Consider the following 22141-nt stretch of genomic DNA (forward strand, 5'->3'; position numbering starts at 1 on the left):
GATGATCTACACGAGATTCTAGTCAAGTTACATATAAAGTTCATTTAGTTCGGAGCTACGGCCTAGAAGATATGAGCAAAACAAGTTCAACATGGCATTGATGCAAAATGCACCCAAACATCAAGCAAACACCTCAAAACAAGGATGCAACATGATAATATGAAACTACATGCAATTCTAAGCAAGTTTCATATAGAGCACACTCAAAACGGAGCAACGGTTCAACACACACACATGAAACAAGTTTAAAGGACAAGCTGTCCAAAACAGCAACTAGGCATATTGCAAGCATCAAAACAACATGCTACAGCACCTCAACATAATAACAAAAGGCATGGGCATGATGTACAGGTAAAGCACAACAAAACATGAACACTGAGCTATCTCTAGAAATCACTAGAACATGCTCAAACACACATGGTAAGATTGCAAGTTATAACAATTTCAGACTTTGCAGAAAATAACATCACGATGCAATGTTTAGAGCTATCAACCAACATGTTACGGAACTTATCATGGCAAACAAAGGCATGGCATGAATCTACTAATGCATAGATCAAAAGTCCCTTACTGACCATAAGCCAAAAAGGATCAGAAAATAGGATGGCACCCACGTAAACATAGGAAGTTATTATACAGATTCAAACATGGCAGAAACAGAATTATGAAGGCATGTAGATGAGCTTGTGCAACTCACTACAGAGCAAAACATGGCATGGCAAGTCAACCAACAGTAAGAAGACATATTTGTGAAGCTAAGCATGGCAATAGCAAGGTCATAGGATGCATGGATCACTAGCAAAACACAGGGCAACAACTGAACTTAATGTTAACAGGCTGACAGCAACATTATGAAGCAACTTTGGAGCAAGATATGAACAAGCTAAAGCAAGCTATAAATGCTACCAGGGGCATGGATGGATATAGCATGACATGTAGAACAAAACATATTTAGTGATCATCTCCAGATTATGCCTAGAATGATATGTAGGAGCAGGTTTACATCGCATCACGAAATAACAGATTCAGCCTAACAAAACAGTAACATCATGTACACTACTTAACAAGCTCGATTCACTCACCACAAGTCATTGCATGACAAGATAAGCATAGCATCATCAAGAAGACATGTTTGTGAAACAAACCAAGTCAAGAACAAGTCCATAGCATGCAAGGATCAACTATAGCATCCTTGGCTAAATTGAATAACATGTAAACAATCTGCCAGGAAACATTTTGAAGCAAAAGTAGAGCACGAAATGACATGCTAGACTACTCCATAATTGCAACCAAGGGCATGAATGGATAGACAATAACCATATGTTCAAAACACCCTTACTGAAGTATCTCTAAATATGCATGGATCTCTCTGTAGCATCAAGTTTACATGGCATCAAAATAACAGCAGAACAGGGACTAAAATCAGCAACATCACGATGCGTAGTTTGCATGCTTGTGCTAGTCACCACATTGATCACAAAAATACATGGTAAGCACCTCTGTAAAGAAGACATAGCATAGATCAAAACACATGAAGACATCAACCTCATAGGATGCACACATCAATCATGGCAAAAATGACAAAAGAGCTCGTTCTGTTAACAGACAGCAGAAAACATCATGAAGCACTCTTACAACGATGATTCGGGCATCTATATGACCTCAAATGAATATGAGCAATGAGATTGAAATGATTACTCTTCGCGGACGAACAATTTGACATATACACGGCATGAACGGAAGCTATTTGGTTGCAGGATCCACAGGTCAAACATGGCATGAAAATTATTGCAGATATCGGGACTTAGCGAAATTTTAACCCTCGGGCGGAAAATCGGGCGGACATGTCCTGGGCCAGCGGACATGTCCGGCGGCTGAATGGAGAGAGGAGGCATGGCGAGGCAGAGGCGGCGCCGGCGATGAGGAGGCCCGAAGAGCGCAAGGGCGACGGGAGGCCGTGGACCGGCCACGGCAGGCGGATCCGGTCGGGAAGACGGCCGGCGGCGAGGGGAGCTCCGGCGCGACGCGGTGGCGGATCCGGGGCGGCGCGGGCTGGTGGTGGTTGGCCGGAGATGGCAGCGTGTGGGAGGCGACCGGAGGAGGGGGAAGCCCCGGCGGCGGAGGCGCGCGCCGGCGCGGCGCGGGGCCGGAGGCGAGAAGGCCGAGGCGGGTCGCGAACGGGGGCGAGGCGGCGCACCGGTGGTCGCGGTCCGAGGTCGGCAGGGCGCCGGCCGGGGCGCGGGGCGGCTGCGGGGCGCGCGACGGCGGGCGGCGGCCGAATCGGGCCCGGGGCGGGCCGCGGGTGGGCCCCGAGCCGAGCCGACGGTGGGGAGGAGAGAGAGGAGACCGACGGGTGACGTGGTGGACGCCGGATTGCCGAGGAATGGCGGGGGAATTTTCTGTCGCGGCCCGGGACAGACATGTCGGCGGGCGAGAGGGGAATTTAGGGTTTGGGCTTGGGAAACTCCGCAATTTCGGGGGGAGGGCTTATTTATAGGTGAGGGAGCTAGAGAGTCCAAAATGAGGAGGGTTTTGCCCACGACGATCGTGATCGAACGAACCGGAACATGGAGGGGAGTTAGATGGGTTTTGGGCCAGTTTGGAAGGGTGTTGGGCTACAAAGAGAGAGGGGCTTTACGGTTACCCGGTTAACCGTTGGAGTATCAAACGGACTCCAAATGGCATGAAACTTGACAAGCGGTCTACCGGTGCTATACCAAGGCCACTTGACAAGCCTCGGTCCCATTCCGAGAATGTTTAACACCCACTCACCACGAGAGACAAAAGGGGAACGCCGGAGGACATAGGAGCGTCGGATTGCGAAAACGGACAACGGGGAAAAGGCTCGGATGCATGAGACGAACACGTATGCAAAATGAAATGCACATGATGACATGATAAAATGCAACACGCAAGAAAATGACATGGCAAGATGGCGAATAACTGGCAGACACCTGGCGCATCGGATCCGGGGCGTTACAGCCGTCCATAAGGACTCGCGTGAGGTGGAACCCGTCGATGATTGGGTATAGGACCAATGCGGCTGAACCGCCGTGACGGATGCTGGTAGGGTGATTAGTACGATCAAAGGTGATCGGACAGGCTGGCCATGGGTTGAACTTTGGGGCAACTGGCTCCATCGCAAAGACGTCCCGTAATGCTCGCTTTCGTTCCCGTTTGGGAATGTAGGTGGCGTAGATCATATTTGACTGTTTTCACCTAGGGAGGAATTTTATTCTGTCCCCCCCCCCGTGTTTGGACGCCGGGGCCTCCTCGTTATCGTTGCTGTGCAGCCCCTTGTCCTTGTTTTCGGCATTTATTTACCGGCCTGTTTGAACACCCAGCAGTCTCTGTTAGTGTGGTTTGCTGGCTTGTCCGGGGTGCCGTGAATTTGGCACAAGCGATCAAGTATGCGGTCCAGACTGGATGGTCCTTGATTTTTTCTTTTGAACGACTTTTTCCGCTGACCAGATTTTGAGCCACTAAATCTGGTGTTGACTGCCGTGTCTTCTGTGTTGTCACCGTTGTTCAGTCGCTTACCGTGGCTTGCCATTATTATCGCGGACATCCGTGGTGCCGGAATGTGGCGTGGTGCTACTACGAGCCAACCAGCTGTCCTCGCCCGCGCAAAAGCGGGTCATGAGTGTCGTGAGGACCGCCATGGACTTGGGTTTTTCCTGGCCGAGGTGTCGGGCGAGCCACTCGTCACGGATATTATGCTTAAAGGCTGCTAGGGCTTCAGCGTCCGGACAGTCGACTATTTGGTTCTTTTTAGTTAGGAACCGAGTCCAAAATTTCCTGGATGACTCTCTGGGCTGTTGGGTAATGTGGCTCAAGTCATCGGCGTCCAGTGGTCGCACGTATGTGCCCTGGAAGTTGTCGAGGAACGCGTCTTCCAGGTTTTCCCAACTGCCAATGGAATTTGCCAGCAGGCTGTTTAGCCAGTGTCGGGCAGGTCCTTTGAGCTTAAGAGGAAGATATTTGATGGCGTGTAGATCGTCTCCACGGGCCATGTGAATGTGGAGAAGGAAATCTTCGATCCATACTGCGGGGTCTGTTGTGCCATCGTATGATTCGATGTTTACGGGTTTGAACCCTTTTGGGAATTCATGATCCATCACGTCGTCAGTGAAGCAGAGGGGGTGGGCGGCACCTCTATGCCGGGCTATGTGGCTACACAGTTCGAATGATTCTGGTTGGCTTTATTTGGCCTGGCTAGACTTGTTCATAGTGTATCCGGCGTGATGATCATTGTCACGTGTTGGGGCGCGCCCCCGCGATCCATAGATCGATCTTGGCTGTCCTGCCTTGTTTTCCAGTATATCTTGCAGGTCCTGCCTATTGCCCCGGGCCGTAGTGTATTGGCATGGGGGTGCGGGCTGGTATTCGGGCTGATATGTCATTTTATCCCGGCCACGAGGTGGCCGGTCAGCTGTGTTGCGTTCAAGTCCGTATTCCTCAACTGCCAGGACTTTGGTCCATCTGTCTATGAGCAGGTCTTGATCAGCTTGGAGCTCCTGCTGCTTCTTTTTCAGGCTCCTCGCAGTGTCCATAAGCCGGCGTTTGAAGCGCTCCTGCTCCACGGGGTCCTCAGGCACGCCGAACTCAACATCGCTAAGGCTAATCTTGTCTTCAGAGGGGGGCATGTAGTTGTCCTCCTCCGGATATCCGTCCGTCGCCTGTTCGTCTGGGCTGACCTGCCCGTCTTCCTGCTCGGCCTGCTCGAAGGCAGGCTAATCGGGGTTGTATTCATCTTCGGCACCATCTGGATTGTTTTCGTCTCCTGTGTCGATATTGCTATGGCGGGGCTTGGAGCGGTGCCGATGACACCCATGCTTTGCTCTCTTCCCTGAGGGGTTATCCTCCATTGCCTCATCGCCATTGGTTTCCTTCGGAGTGTCCACCATATATATATCATATATGGAGGTGGCTGTCCACCGCCCCGTGGGCGGTCGTTCCTGTACATCTCCTGCATCGTCGTCCATACCGTCGATGTCTTTGGAGTCGAAGTCAAGCACGTCGGTTAAATCATCGACCGTGGCAATGAAGTGGGTGGTGGGTGGGCAACGAATTCCTTCGTCGCCTGCTTCCCACTCGAGCCAGACATAGTTCGGCCGAGAGTCTCCTGACAAAGAGAGGGACTTTAAAGAGTTCAGCATGTTGCCAAAGGGAGAGTGCTGGAAGATATCCGCAACGGTGAACTCCATTACCGGAGCCCAACCAGATCCGGCGGGCTTGGAGGCGCGCGGACTGGAACCTACAACTGGATACGATTCCGGGGGTCCGGTGTCACAGGCTTCCTTAGGGGTGAAGTCTATGTTCGGCTCTATCGCCGACGGGTGTGCGGCCTCCGGGGCAGGGTCCATCCACCCGTCCTCGGGCGACGCAATCTGCTCCGGATTTAGATCCAGGGATCCAGCAGGGGCAATATCCCGAGCATTGTCTAACAGTAGGTCTAAGCCGTGCTCATCGTGACTGCCCGGCGCTCCTGGCGCAGGCCCGAATCCATTGAAGATCAAGTCTCCACGGATATCGGCCGTGTAGTTCAAGTTTCCGAACCTGACCTGGTGGCCAGGGGCGTAGCTGTCGATCTACTCCAGATGGCCAAGCGAATTGGCCCGCAGTGCGAAGCCGCCGAACATGAAGATCTGTCCGGGGAGAAAAGTCTCACCCTGTACCACATTGTTTTTGACGATTGAGGGATCCATCAAGCCTTGCAGCAACGACACAGAGGAACTCTCAATGAAAGCACCAATGTCGGTGTCAAAACCGGTGGATCTCGGGTAGGGGGTCCTGATTTGTGCGTCTAAGGCTGATGGTAACAGGAGGCAAGGGACACGATGTTTTACCCAGGTTCGGGCCCTCTCGATGGAGGTAAAACCGTACTTCCTGCTTGATTGATATTGATGAGTAGTACAATAGTTGATCTACTACGAGATCGTAGAGGCTAAACCCTCTGGTTTATATAGACACCAGAGAGGGCTAGGGTTTACATGGAGTCGGTTACAAAGAAGGAAATATAATATCCGGATCGCCAAGCTTGCCTTCCAAACAAAGGAGAGTCCCATCCGGACACGGGACGAAGTCTTGAGTCTTGTATCTTGACGGTCCAACAGTCCGGCCAAAGTATATCATCCGGTTGTCCGGATACCCCCTAATCCAGGACTCCCTCAACCACCATTTGGTCTTTTCCACCTCACCTACACCACTTAAGTGGAATGAACAAGGTAACATAGGTTAAGGTGATGCTCTAGTCCCACTAGTGGACATTCTTGACATCGATTGCTTGCATGATGTTGATCCACCTAGTACCATGCTTCATGCTAGTATGATTTCCCCATGCAATGATTTTCCCATTTATGATGAGTATGATGATTCTCATGTGGAGTCTATTAGTTGTGATGCCATGTTACATAGGATTTCTTGTGACAATTCTTTAGGTAATGTTTGATAATCCCCTTGACTTGTCATATGCTATGCATGAGATCAACCATATGTCTTATTTGCAATCTCATCATAGTGACTATGCATATGCCACTAAAATAAACCCAATTTGCACTTATGGCATAGATGACAAGCCCATGGTTATTGGCATTTGTTTTTCTTGTGATGATATTGACATGCTCCCTTTGCATCTTTTATCTCATATGCCATGCCATGACAACCTAGCTTCGGATATGCATTGTTTTGGATGTTGTCCATTTTCTCCACATGATGTTTCCGATATTGCTCAGGAGGAGACCCCCATAGTTTCTTCATACGTTCTAGGAGATTTTGATTCATCCCATTCATTGCATGATCACAATGCTTTTGTGCACCATATGCTCTCCATGAATAAAAATGCTATTGATGTGCCATATAATTGCATTCTCAATTTGTGTCCCCATCGTGTCATACGCAATAACTATTCTTTCATGATGGATGACATGTTCATATACCATGCATCAAATTTCTTTGAGCGATGCTTATCTTGTGATAACTCTAATGTGCACATACACATCATGATGGATGATGTGTACATTTACCACACACACAATTTCTTTGGTTTGTGTCTCTTTTGTGTAGGTACCCATGACTACTTGTCAACCTCACAATCCCACGAGTTGACAAAACAAGCTCTAGAGAGTAATGATGACTTGGGATCCCGTGGATTTTCATTCCCACCTCTCACTTGGCGCAATGACTTCGCGTGTTTCTTCTACATGTCCCTCTCTTGGCTATGGGTTGTTGTCCATTACATATTATATGCCCATCTTGCCATGTTCACTTTGCATGATATGCTCTTTCATATGCCTTTGCCATGCATTTGTGACCCATACTTTGCATTACACATGATGAATGATTCTCGTACTTGTATGTGTCTTTGCAAGCTTGGTGGAGATATTGCTTGCTATTGCCATGTTTGCTTTGTGCACCATTCGTATGATGATACTTTCATCTTGCTTTGTGTTCGTGATTGCGCTATGTCATGTGCATTGTCTATGCCTAGTATTTGCTCACATGACATGATTGCCATGATTTACTCTAGTGCATTGCATCTTCGCTCCACTAGTTTGCACGACTTGATCTCTATGCTTGCTCATGTTGCATCACCCATGATTCATACTTTCTCATTTCATGCGGTTGATGACAACCATTACCATGCTTTGCACATGATTGTTATTGCTTCTTGTCATATATCTCCATATGTTGCTTCTCTCATGCTAGATGATTTGACATGTATTGAGTGCAACAATGCTTTGAGTCTTCCTAATGAGATTGCCCCCATAGCATTCTCGCATATATTTGGAGATTTTGACATATTTCTTGTGAAGCATGCTTGGAGATTTTGACATATTTCTTGTGAAGCATGCTTGTCTTACCTCTTTGCACCATATGCCTAGTGCCATGAATATAGCCATTGTTGCATCATATTGTTCATGCACTTGTTCCTCTAATGGTTATGTGCAAAATAAGAGAACCATCATGATGGATGATGTGTTTATCTACCATGCGCATACATTCTTTGTTTTGTTGTGTGCATGTGTAGGATACTTGGACTTCGTGTCGACTTCCACTTCACGTGAGTTGACCATTCGAGCTCTTGAGAGCGAGCCACCTTCTACCACGACGATTCTACATCGCACTTGCTTGTGTTTCGGCATTGTGAAGAATGTACAAGGACACACTTTCATGGTGACATCCTTCTTGAGCATGGATATTGGGGATCATACTTCATGTGTTGCTTGCACCATTTGCACGCATGTTTGAGATATTGCTTTCACCCATGATTGCCACATTTCCATGCTTCATGACATATATACCTTGTGTGATGCATCCAATTCTTGGACTACTTGCTACTATCATATGGTTGGTTGCACCAATATCATTTCTTCACATATGCCATGTCCTATTGCATGTCACATGCTTGACTTGATTGCCTCACACATGATGAACAATTGCTCTTTCTATTGTGTTGAGTGCCACACTATATTCACTACACCCTATGCACGTTATGCTTGGATTGTCTTGCCCTTGCCCTATGTGTTTAGGCACTTCATTTTATTCGGTGTTGTGAATGATTTTTATACCTACCATAGACCTTTCATTGAGAAATTTGTGAATGCTTGCTATGAACTTGAGGTAGATGCTTATTCTCATGTCACACATATTTGCATCTCTACCTCACATTTACATGCTTGTTTCCATGATGTCCTTGATTGTGCTCAATTTATGTGCTTACATGCCATGTCACAATCCTTTGTCACACCTTATGCTATGCTTGATGACGACACTTATTTGGTGAATAACATCTTGAATGCCTGGTTTCGCACTAACGCTAACCACATTTGTTTTTCCAAGTGCTTGTTGTATTTTCTCCTTTTGAAGGAATCACAAGACGTTGCGGCATTGGAGAGTGCCCATTTCGAGCTTTAACATGATGAGTGCTTGGTGATCGACCACTTCGACACGGCACCGCCATTTCTTTCCCATGGTGATTTGGTTTTCGATCCGAGGTCGGATCTTTTCCAAGGGGGAGGGGATGATGCAGAGCATCCTACGGGCATAACCATGTCAAGAGTCTGTTTGGCAAGTGACACGTGCGACCTCTACTTCTCATACATAAAGGTGAATCTTCTCCTTGACACGTGTTCACTTGACCCCTTCGAGGATGGTATACTACTTCAAACTCCACTCTTGTGCATACATAGGTATTGTCGGAATGCTATGGACAACGAGGAGGAGTGCAAGCGCCAAGGAACAACTATACCATCTGCGACGGAAGCATGGAAGAGAGGACGGAAGAAGACAGAGCTGGGGAGCCTATAGCGGCCAGACGTCCGACGTGTCGCCTGACGTCTGACGTGTCGCCGGACGTCCGACACTCTACAGCAGCCGGGCGACCGGTAGGGACTGGACGTCCAACGCCTAGAAGTACCAGCCTGCCAGCCAAGCCCTAGCCAGTGCAAGCTACAGCGACCGTACATCCGTCCCCGACCGGATGACCGGCGACCGAACGACCGGCCGTCTCCGTATGTCCGGTACCACGTCAACAGAACATAATTAGCGGAAGTCCAAGCCTACCGGACGTCCGGTCCCTCGCGAGCCACCGGACGACCGGTAAGGACCGGACATCCACTGCCTGTGTGTGCGCAGCTTCGGGCCCGAGGCCCATGTACCCTTCCCGTTCGCCCTCTTTTGCACTTAGACTATAAATAGACCTCCCCCTCCTCCTAGTTAGGGTTAGCAAAGTTATAGCTCATTTGTAGGTGAGCTTTGCTCCTACCACTACTCCTCTAGAGAGAGAGAGAGAGAGACCACTACTCCATTGGAGGCCAAAACCTCCATCTTGGAGAAGATCCTGCGGGATATCATCAAGATCCCCTCATGGGAGGACCCCCCCCCCTCCCCCGCCCTCAAGACCTCCTCTTGGAGATGAACTCTACCTTGTATCTTTCCTTTTGTTGTTCATGTACCTTGTGGATCTTGTGTGTTTGATTGTCTAGTGGATGTGTGATTGGACTTGTTCTTGAGTGTTTCCTTGTGATTTCTCTCCGTTCTTCCATGTGTTCATCGTGTTCTTCGAGAGAACCCACTCCAATCGTGAAAGATCGGCCTATGCCGGGTTATCCCCGTATGATTAACCTTTTAGATATAACAACTCAGACTTACAAATAGTTCAGGGATTTAAATAAAAATAATAAGAAAAATGAGAGGAGTTTTTCTGGAATGTAAGAGGGTTGGGGCAAGAGCATAAAAAGAGATGTGAGGGAAATGATCAGTGATCATAGACTGGATTTTATAGGGATTTCTGAAACTATTAAATAGAATTTCTCTAAAAGTGAACTACATAACCTATGTGGGGGGAGAAATTATGAATGGTGCTGGAATGAACCTAGAGGGATGTCTGGAGGGATATTAATGGGAGTAAGGATATGTTCAATATAGAACATATAGAGAAAGGGATTTATTTTCTTATGGCGCTGATATATGATAAAATCGTCAAGATGCACTGGAATTCAATCATTGTATATTGTGATGCTCAGCTAGAAGGGAAAGCTTGCTTCCTAGTAGACTTAGCTAGATTATATCATGATAACCCTCTGCCTTGTTTGGTTGGGGGATATTTCAATATTATAGAAATGAAAAAGAAAAAATAAACCTGTCCAGAATGAGCAATGGACTTTTATGTTTAGTGCAATCATTGAACAAGCTGGGTTGAGAGAGTGTCGGTGTCAAAACCGGCGGATCTCGGGTAGGGGGTCCCGAACTGTGCGTCTAGGCGGATGGTAACAGGAGACAAGGGACACGATGTTTTACCCAGGTTCGGGCCCTCTCGATGGAGGTAAAACCCTATGTCCTGCTTGATTAATATTGATGATATGGGTAGTACAAGAGTAGATCTACCACGAGATCAAGGAGGCTAAACCCTAGAAGCTAGCCTATGGTATGATTGATGTTCGTCCTACGGACTAAAACCCTCCGGTTTATATAGACACCGGAGAGGGCTAGGGTTACACAGAGTCGGTTACAATGGTAGGAGATCTACATATCCGTATTGCCAAGCTTGCCTTCCACGCCAAGGAAAGTCCCATCCGGACACGGGACGAAGTCTTCAATCTTGTATCTTCATAGTCTTGGAGTCCGGCCAATGATGATAGTTCGGCTGTCCGGACACCCCCTAGTCCAGGACTCCCTCACCCCTCCCCCTAGGCCCATGGTATCTCTAGAGCATAGTGATGTACGCGTGGCACTGGTCTCGCAATTTTGCAAGGGCTGGGGTTGGGGCCGCATTGCTACGCGTGCTCGGAACGTGCCAGGTGGTCTTGTTGCAGGTTACTCCGGGCGCGCTTGACGGTGTCCGGTCGCTTAACAGCCGGACTCGAGAATTGCCTTAAGAGGCTGCTCTGCACTTCCGCCACGAGAGCCGCTGTATGCTCCTCCGTTAGGAGAGAGCGTTCCGTGTTTCCGTTGACTGTGATGACTCCTCAAGGGCCTGGCATCTTGAGCTTGAGATATGCGTAGTGCGGCGCTGCATTGAACTTTGCAAATGCGGTTCGTCCGAGCAGCGCATGATAGCCGCTGCGGAACGGGACTATGTCGAAGATTAACTCCTCGCTTCTAAAGTTGTCCGGGGATCCGAAGACCACTTCAAGTGTGACTGAGCCAGTACAATTGGGCTCTACACCTGGTATGACACCTTTGAAGGTCGTCTTTGTGGGTTTAATCCTTGAGGGGTCTATGCCCATCTTGCGCACTGTATCCTGATAAAGCAGGTTCAGGCTGCTGCCGCCATCCATCAGGACTCTAGTGAGGTGAAATCCATCGACGATTGGGTCTAGAACCAATGCGGCGAATCTGCCGTGGCGGATGCTGGTGGGGTGGTCCCTTCGATCAAAAGTGATCGGGCAGGAGGACCATGGATTGAACTTTGGGGCGACTGGCTCCATCACGTATACGTCCCTGAGCGCACGCTTCCGCTCCCTTTTGGGTATGTGGGTTGCGTATATCATGTTCACCGTCCGCACTTGTGGGGGGAAACCCTTCTGTCCTCTATTGTTCGGCGGCCGGGTCTCTTCCTCATCATCGCTATGCAACGCCTTGTCATTATTATCGGCAATTAACTTGCATGCCTGCTTGAACACCCAACAATCCCTGTTGGTGTGATTAGCTGGCTTTTCGGGGGTGTCGTGTATCTGGCACGAGCAATCGAGTATCCGGTCCAAATTGGACGAACCCGGAGTAGTTCTTTTCAATGGCTTTTTCCGCTGACCGGGTTTAGAGCCTCTGAATCCGGCGTTGACTGCCGTATCTTCAGGATTATCGCCATTAATGCGGCGTTTGTGCTTATTGTGATGCGACCTGCCATTGCTATCCTTGGTTTCTGGACTACCAGAATGTTTGGTGAGGTTGTTACTACGGGCTAGCCAGCTGTCCTCTCCCGCACAGAAGCGGGTCATGAGTGATGTGAGGGCTATCATGGATTTCGGCTTTTCCTGTCCTAGGTGTCGGGCAAGCCACTCGTCGCGGATGTTATGTTTGAAGGCTGCAAGGGCCTCTGCATCCGGACAGTCGATGATTTGATTTTTCTTGGTTAAGAACCATGTCCACAATTGTCTGGCCGATTCGTCTGTCTGCTGAATTATGTGGCTTAGGTCATCGGCGTCTGGTGGTCACACATACGTGCCCTGGAAGTTATCAAGGAATGCGGCTTCCAGGTCCTCCCAACACCCAATTGATTTTGCTGGCAAGCTGTTGAGCCAATGTCGAGCTGGTCCTTTAAGCTTGAGTGGGAGGTATTTGATGGCGTGAAGATCATCACCGCGGGCCATGTGGATATGAAGGAGATAGTCTTCGATCCAAACCGCGGGATCTATTGTGCCGTCGTAGGATTCAATGTTCATGTGTTTGAACCCTTCGGGAATTTGATGCTCCATTACTTCATCTGTGAAGCATAGTGGGTGTGCGGCGCCTCTGTATTGGGTTGTATCACGACGCAGCTCAAGCGAGCTTTGTCTACTCTGTTCGGCCCGACCGGAATTGTTGAATCCGGGGTGACGGTTGTCGCCGCGCATCGTGGGGCACCCATGCGATCCGTAGATCGATCTTGATTGTCTTGCCTTATCCTCCAATATGTCCCGCAAGTTCGGCGCGTTCCCCCATGACTTTGTACTTTTCGAGCGATGCCGGGGTATGGCTTTAGTGGAGGGCCTAGAGGCCTCTCTGTCGCGGCCACGAGGTGGCCGGTCGGCCGTATTGTGCGCTGGTGATGTAGGTTCATGTGCTTCCTCCTCTAATCGGGGCAGTAGCTTGCGTTTGGGGTAGCTTTTGGAGTGGCGTTCGAGTTCATGCTCTTCGGCCGCAAGGACTTCAGTCCATCTGTCGGCTAGCAAATCTTGGTCAGCTCTAAGCTGTTGCTGCTTTTTCTTTAGGCCGTTTGCCGTGGCCATAAGCCTGTGTTTGAAACGCTCTTGTTCGACGGGATCCTCTGGCACGACGAATTCATCGTCGTCGAGGCTTGCCTCGTCTTCGGAGGGGGGCATATAATTGTCGTCCTCGACCTCTCTATCTATCGCTCTCTCATGAGGGCTGGCTTCTTCATCCTCCTGTGCTGAATCTTGCTGGAGGGGGTTGTCTTTGGCACAGTCCGGGGTGTTATTATCTCCGGTGCCGGCATCCCCATTCTTGCTGTGGCGGGATTTTGAGCAGCGCCGCTGACGCCGGCGTTTAGGCTGTTTTTTGGAGGGGTCATCCTCCGCTGTTCCATCGCCATTCCCATCCTTTGGAATGTCCACCATGTATATGTCGTATGACGAGGTGGCTTTCCAGTGCCCTGTGGGCGCTGGTTCTTGGTCGTCTCCGGCATCGTCGTCCATACCATCGATGTCTTCGGAGTCGAAATCTAGCATGTCGATTAAGTCATCGACAGTGGCTACGAAGTGGGTGGTGGGTGGGTTTTGAATTTCTTCGTCGTCCGCATCCCAACCATCCTGGCCATAATCCGGCCAAGGCTCTCCTGATAAAGAGAGGTACTTTAGCGAATTCAGGATGTCGCCGAAGGGCGAGTGCTGAAAGATGTCCGCAGCGGTGAACTCCATGATCGGCGCCCAATCGGGTTCGATTGGCAGGAGCGCGGAAGGTTTGGGGTCCGGAGAAGAGTCCGGCACCTTGGAGTCACGAGCTTCACAAGGGACAGGGTCGGTATTCGGCTCCATCTCCGTAGAGGTAGCAGCCCCCGAGGCGGTGTCTAGCCACCCATCCTCGATCGGCGCAGTCGGCTCTAAGTTAAGGGTCGGGGCGGACTCTTGTGCAGCCTCCAGGGCATTGTCCGGCGGCAGAGCTAAATCATGCCCATCATGACAGTGCGGCGTGCTCGGCTGTGGCTCGAATCCGTCGAATATCAAGTCTCCGCGGATGTCGGCCCGTATAGTTTAAACTTCCAAATCTGACCTGATGGCCAGGGGCGTAGCTTTCGATCTGCTCCAGATGGCCAAGTGAATTGGCCCGCAGTGCGAAGCCGCCGAATACGAAGATCTGTCCGGGGAGAAAAATTTCGCCCCGGACCGCGTCGTTGTTGATGATCGAAGGAGCCATCGGGCCTATGAGCGACGACACAGAGGAACTCTCAATGAAAGCACCAATGTCGGTGTCAAAACCGGCGGATCTCGGGTAGGGGGTCCCGAACTGTGCGTCTAGGCGGATGGTAACAGGAGACAAGGGACACGATGTTTTACCCAGGTTCAGGCCCTCTCGATGGAGGTAAAACCCTACGTCCTGCTTGATTAATATTGATGATATGGGTAGTACAATAGTAGATCTACCACGAGATCAAGGAGGCTAAACCCTAGAAGCTAGCCTATGGTATGATTGTTGTTCATCCTACGGACTAAAACCCTCCGGTTTATATAGACACCGGAGAGGGCTAGGGTTACACAGAGTCGGTTACAATGGTAGGAGATCTACATATCCGTATTGCCAAGCTTGCCTTCCACGCCAAGGAAAGTCCCATCCGGACACGGGACGAAGTCTTCAATCTTGTATCTTCATAGTCTTGGAGTCCGGCCAATGATGATAGTTCGGCTATCCGGACACCCCCTAGTCCAGGACTCCCTCAGAGATCTACCCCTAAATGGGAGATAGATTACTTGGGCCAATAATATGGCTGACCCCACATATGAAAAACTAGATAGGGTGTTGATGTGTCCATCTTGGGAGGAAAAATATCCTCTAACCATATTACAAGCCTTTGCTAGAGAAGTGTCAGATCGCACCCCATTGTTCCTAGACACAGGGGAAGGACAGACTGATAAATATATTTCCAGATATGAAAATGCTTGGGCTTTGAGAGAGGGGTTTAAAGATTTGGTATATAAAACATGGAATGAAAGATATTACGGGGATATATTAGAAAGTGTAATGCCCAGGGGGAGATCGCGATCTAGAATTGGGGATGAGGAAAGGGAGAGCAGGGTAGGTGAGGACTTGGAGAAGGGGAAAGGGGTTCGATCAAACACTTGCTGCCATTTTGTCTGGTGCATCGTACATATGTAGCTGCCCCATTGGGCCACCCTTACAAGGCCACAGCCCAAACACAAAACCCACACACGCACTCGACCCAATCCCAACAATGAGGTTGCAGGTTCAGTTAACTGAACTGCACTTTGTCAGTCCGCTACAGATGTATTAGCAGCATCTACAGGCATGACATTGCCCCTCTCTTGCGATGCAGACTATTCCCAGATGCAAGCTGATGGGTACCGATGGCGAAGGACGTCGTAGTCTTCCCAGGTTGTGGCTGATGGTGGCATGTTTGCCCATTGCACTTGCAGTTGCACAACAGGGGCATCCCCTTTCTTCATCATGCGTCGTTGCAGAATCGCCACTAGTTCAGTTTGCTTGCTGGTGAGGTCCGGTACTCATGGCAGTTCAGAGAACACCGGAGTATAATCTGGAGTGAACGGCTTTAATTGAGAGACGTGGAATACCGGATGGATGCTGCTGCCTTGGGGAAGTTGCAGTCGATACGCTAGCGTGCCAATGCGTTCTGTCACCAGGAAGGGGCCGAAGAACTTGTAGGCGAGCTTCTTGCAGGGGCGATTGGCGACAGAGGATTGTGCATATGGTGCAGTTTGAGAAGGACTTGCTCGCCGACGTCGAAGGCTCGTTCTGCTTGGTGTCGATCCGCTTGTTTCTTGAAGCGAGCTTGAGCACGCGCCAGCTGCGCGTGCAACAGGTCCATGTGCGCAGTCCAGTCCAGCTCATTGGACGCCGCCTCGCTGGGAAGCGCGGCGCTCAGGTGTGGTAGGTTGGGCTCTCTACCGTACAACGCCTTGATGGGAGAGCAATTCAGGGAGGCATGATGTGCAGAATTGTACCAGAACTCCGCCGCAGGTAGCCACTTGTGCCATTACCATGGCGTATCGTGGACTGCACACCGTAGGTACATCTCCAAGCACTGATTGACGCGCTCGGTTTGGCCGTCCGTCTGTGGGTGGTATGTGGTGGAGTAGAGCAGCTTGGTTCCAGCGGCGGCGAGCAATTCGCGCCACATGGCACTCGTGAAGATCTTGTCGCGGTCGAAGACGATTGAATGTGGCACGCCATGAAGCTTGATGATGTGCTCCCAAAAGGCTCGAGTGACCTGGACGGCGGTGAAGGGATGACGAAGTGGCATGAAGTGGGCATACTTGGTCAGCCGGTCGACGACGACCATGATTGCTTCGAAGCCCTCAGATTTCAGCAGCCCCTCCACGAAATCCATGGTCAGCTCCTGCCATGGTTTCGTGGGAATTGGAAGGGGTTGGAGCTTGCCAGCAGGGTATGTGTGCTCGTGCTTGGCGTGTTGGCACACGGTGCACTGCCGTACAAAATCTTCCACAGCACGCTTCAGCCCGGGCCAGGCGAACAACTTGCGGACGCGGTGGTAGGTGGCCGTGGCACCGGAGTGACCACCCACAACCCTGTGGTGGAGAGCAGCGATGAGTTTGGTATGCAACGCAGAGTTGGCGCCAATCCAGAGCCTGCCGCGCTGCCTGATGATGCCATTCTGCAATGTGTTCCCTTGGTTGTCGGTGGTGGTGACCGTGAGCTTGGCCAGCAGCTCTTGCACGTCCGGATCAGTTTCGTAGGAGCTGGCCACCTCCTGGAGCCATTGGGGCTGACACAAAGAGAGAGCATCTTGCGCGAGAAGATGGCCGACATGGGACAACGCGCCCGTTGCTCCATTGTCGACGCCTTTCTTGTAGTGGAAGGAGAATTGTAGACCCACCAGCTTGGACATAGCTTTTCGCTAGAGGTCCATAGCCAACTGCTGATCTATAAGTGCACACATGCTCTTGTGGTCGGCGACGATCTCGAATGGAGTGCGTTGCAAGTACGGCCGCCACTTGTCGATCACCATCATCACTGCCAAGAACTCCTTCTGGTAAGTGGAAAGCTTCTGATTCTTGACGCCCAAGACCTTGCTGAGGTACGCGACGAGATGGCCGTCCTGTGTGAGCACCGCCCCCATGCCGTTGTCGCACGCATCGGTCTCAATGGCGAACAGCTTGGCGAAGTCGGGGAGTGCCAGCACTGGCGTGCTCACCATGGCTTGCTTCAGCAGCTCGAACGCCTGCTGCACCTTGTCGTTCCAGGCGAATCCTTTCTTCGTCAGAAGCTGAGTCAACGGCTTCGCGATGATGCCATAGTGAGGGACAAATTTGCGGTAGTAGCCGGTCAGGCCGAGGAAGCCGCGGAGCTCGGTGGCCGTTGTGGGCACGGGCCAGGCCTGCATGGCGCTGGTCTTGGTGTGTCGGTGCCGACTTTTTCCTTGGAGATCACGTGCCCCAAGTACTCAATGCTGGTTTGCGCGAACGAGCACTTGGATTTGTTGGCGAAAAGCTGGTGTTCACGGAGCAGTTGCAAGGTGAGCCGCAGGTGCTCCTCATGTTCCTACAGGTTAGTGTTGAAGACAAGAATATCATCGAGAAATATGATGATAAACTTATGAACGTATCGCCCGAATATAGTGTTCATGAGACACTGGAAAGTTGCAGAGGCGTTGCACAGGCCAAATGGCATCACTCTGAAGTGGTAGTGCCCGTGGTGAGTTTTGAAGGTTGTCTTCTCTTCATCCTCCTCGCGCATACGGATCTAATGATATCCAGCATGCAGATCGATCTTGGAGAAGTAGGTAGCACCTGCCAGTTTGTCCAGCAGCTCGTCCACAACCGGCAGTGGAAATTTGTTTTTGACAGTTGCCGTATTCAGCCGTCTGAAATCAACACAGAATCGCCAGCTGCCATCTTTTTTCTTTACCAACAGAACTAGTGCAGCGTATGGACCCATGCTGTGTGTAATGACGCCAGTTTTAAGCATGTATTGCACTTGCTTCTCAATCTTGTCCTTCTGAGCAGGTGAGTATTTATATGGTTTGGTGTTGATAGGAACAGTGCCTGGTTCAAGGTGAATACCATGGTCATACTGTCGACGAGGCGGTAACGTGGTTGGTTCGGCGAACACATCCTTGTATTCTGACAACACTTTCTGTATATTTGGTGGAACTGGTTCTTGGATTTCTTTATCTGCCCGCTCAACTATAACCAGGGCTGCAATCCAAATGTCGTTGGCCACTTCCATGCGATGAAGTTCATACGCATCCAATTCTGTGATTGGTGGGAGATCTGCGGTTCTGACGCCCTGAAGATGCACTGTCTTCCCTTCAGTTTGGAACACGATCGTCTTCAGTTGCCAATGGCAATTCATGGGACAGTGTGAGGCCAACCAATCCATGCCGAGGACTCCATCGTATGCTCCTAGTGGTAGTACTCTGAAATCTGTATAAAAGGTGTGTCCAGGTACTTGCCATCCCAGTTGTCGAACGATCTTGTTGCAGTGCAGACGTTGCCCATTTGCCACCCAAAATGACACTGGTGGTAAGGCCTCTGTTTTCGCTGACACGCGCTGCACAAAGGAGTCGCTGATGAAACTATGTGAGCTTCCCGAATCCACAAGCAACAACATGTATTGATCTCCAACTTGTGCGCGCAGGCGAATTGTAGATAGTGCTTCCTCTCCTAAAACTGCATGTTGCAATATTGCATAGCATTCAGGCTCTTGGGCGTCAGGCTGGTCCAAGAGTTGCAGGGCATGCATGGTGTCATTTGAATGAATCTCTCCAAAGTCCCCTACTTCGATCATCAGTATTTGACCAGTGCGCTTGCACTGATGCTCGCATGAATACTTGTCTCCACAACGGAAACAGAGACCGTTGGCTCTTCTGAATTCCTTGAGTTGCCGTTCTCGAGTGTACTCATTGCCGCCTGGACGAGGTTGAGCGGCTGCGCGAGCCTGCGCAGCTGCTGGTGGTGGTCGCCCCATAGGAACGATGCGGCTGCGCGGTGCTCTTTGTTTTTCCAATTCTTCCTCTTGAATGCGTGCAAACACAACAGCTCTGGTAATGCTAGTTGGGGCTTGTAACCTAACGCCCAACCGCAGTTCATCCTTCAGACCCAACAGAAACTAAGATATGAAGAATTGTGTGCTCAGGGTTGGATCCAAGGAAAGCAGATGATACATTGAGGTTTCGAACTACTGACGGTACTCCTGAACACTGCCAGTCTGTCGCAATTGAACTAGATGCATATGTGCCTCAAACTCCTCGGGGCCGAATTCTGCTTTGACAGCAGCTCTGAATGCCACCCATGACATAGCAGGGTGTGTCTGTCGATATGCCTGCAGCCACATCGCTGCGATTCCATCCATGTACAGCCCGACTGTTGTGACCCAGTTGTGTGGTGGCACTCGATAGAGCTCTAAGTATGAGGTGCACCGCTCAAGCCAGATGCATGGTGCATCGCCGTTGAAACGGGGGAAGTCGTGCTTGGGCCGCTAGGTGTAGTGGTCGACCCGAGATGTTGCTCATACGCGGTTGGCGAGTTTTGGAGCAGGAGCGGAGGGCCGTGGTTGAAGAGGCGGGCAAACGGCTGCTACGCGGCGCCCTCGGTGTAGAGCAGCGGAGGTGGTGGTGGACGAGTTGTTGGTGGTGGAGGGGGCGGCACTTGATTGGAGGAGCCAGAGGCCGGTGGCGTACCCGTCGCGGATGGGCCGGGGTCGAGCGGCGAAGGGGACTTGCGGGCCTCGTCCACATTTGCTTGCATCAGATCTATCTGCTTGGCCAGATGCTTGAGCTCGTTAGAGACCTGGTCGTTATAGGCGACCTGGTCTTGGTGACGCTCATCTGTCGTCTTCTGGTTGTCGTCGAGGCGGCGGATGACGGACTCGAGCAGGGTCTGAAGCTTGTCCGTCTTCTCCGTCATCACGTCCAATACATGGCGTGTCTGGGCGGAGGGTTTGGACGGTGCCGCGGTCGCGCTCCGAATCAAGGCGAACCCCAAGTAGAATTTCGAGCGAGCTCACCGGAGCGGCTCGCACCTAGCTTGGTGGATGTTACCGCTCGATCTGGAGGATTAGCGAACCGCGGTGGCCCAATCGGAGAAACATTCTGGAGGATTGCAGGCTCTGAGTACCACTGTAATTGTTGGGGAATGTAGTAATTTCAAAAAAATTCCTACGCACACGCAAGATCATGGTGATGCATAGCAACGAGAGAGGGGGAGTGTATCTTCATACCCTTGAAGATCGCTAAGCGGAAGCGTTTATCAACGCGGTTGATGTAGTCGTACGTCTTCACGATCCGACCGATCCAAGTACCGAACGCACGGCACCTCCGAGTTCTGCACACGTTCAGTTCGATGACGTCCTCGCCTTCTCGATCCAGCAAGATGGGTGAAGTAGTAGATGAGTTTCGGCAGCACGACGGCGTGGTAATGGTGTTCGTGAAGAACAATCTCCATAGGGCTTCACCTAAGCACTACGGAAACTATGACGGAGGATAAACTAGAGGGGACGGGGTTGCCGGCACACGACTTGGTGTTTCTTGATGTGTCTTTGGTGCTAGCCCTACCCCTCTATTTATATGTTGAGCCCTAGGGTCGAAACTTGGAGTAAAACCCTCCTCAAAGTCGGTTTTGCCCGAAAGGCAAGAGTCCTACACGGACTCCAGGGCTAGACGCCAGGGTTCCCGGCGTCTACCCCCTAGACGCCAAGGTTCCTGGCGTCTACCCTCTGGTCTCCGCAAAACTTCTTTTGCACTTTCCAAAAGCCTTGTGGGCTTTCCCCTTTGGCCCAAATAACGTGTTCTCATACCCAAACATTTCGGGAAACATCCAGAACCCCTTCCGGAGATCAAACACTATTATCCATATATCAAACTTTATCTTCGGACCAGTTCGGAGTTCCTCGTCATGTCCATGATCTCATCCGGGACTCCGAACAACATTCGGTCACCAACATACATAACTCATATAATATTATATCGTCAACGAAACGTTAAGCGTGTGGACCCTACGGGTTTGAGAACTATGTAGACATGACCGAGACACGTCTTTGGTCAATAACCAATAGCGGGACCTGGATGCCCATATCGTCTCCCACATATACTACGAAGATCTTTATCGGTCAAACCGCATAACAACATACGTTGTTCCCTTTGTCATCGATATGTTACTTGCCCGAGATTCGATCGTCGGTATCTTAATACCTAGTTCAATCTCGTTACCGGCAAGTCTCTTTACTCGTTCCAGAATACATCATCCCGCAACTAACTCATTAGTTTTAAGGCTTGCAAGGCTTTAAGTGATGTGCATTACCGAGTGGGCCCAGAGATACCTCTCCGACAATCAGAGTGACAAATCCTAATCTCGAAATACGCCAACCCAACAAGTACCTTCGGAGACACCTGTAGAGCACCTTTATAATCACCCAGTTACGTTGTGACGTTTGGTAGCACACAAAGTGTTCCTCCGGTAAACGGGAGTTGCATAATGTCATAGTCATAGGAACATGTATAAGTCATGAAGAAAGCAATAGCAACATACTAAACGATCGAGTGCTAAGCTAATGAAATGGGTCAAGTCAATCACATCATTCTTCTAATGATGTGATCCCGTTAATCAAATGACAACACATGTCTATAGCTAGGAAACATAACCATCTTTGATCAACGAGCTAGTCAAGTAGAGCCATACTAGTGACACTCTGTTTGTCTATGTATTCACACAAGTATTATGTTTCCGGTTAATACAATTCTAGCATGAATAATAAACATTTATCATGATAT

The sequence above is a fragment of the Triticum aestivum genome, chromosome 7B (genome assembly GCF_018294505.1).
Source record: "Triticum aestivum cultivar Chinese Spring chromosome 7B, IWGSC CS RefSeq v2.1, whole genome shotgun sequence".
Classification (NCBI taxonomy): domain Eukaryota; kingdom Viridiplantae; phylum Streptophyta; class Magnoliopsida; order Poales; family Poaceae; genus Triticum; species Triticum aestivum.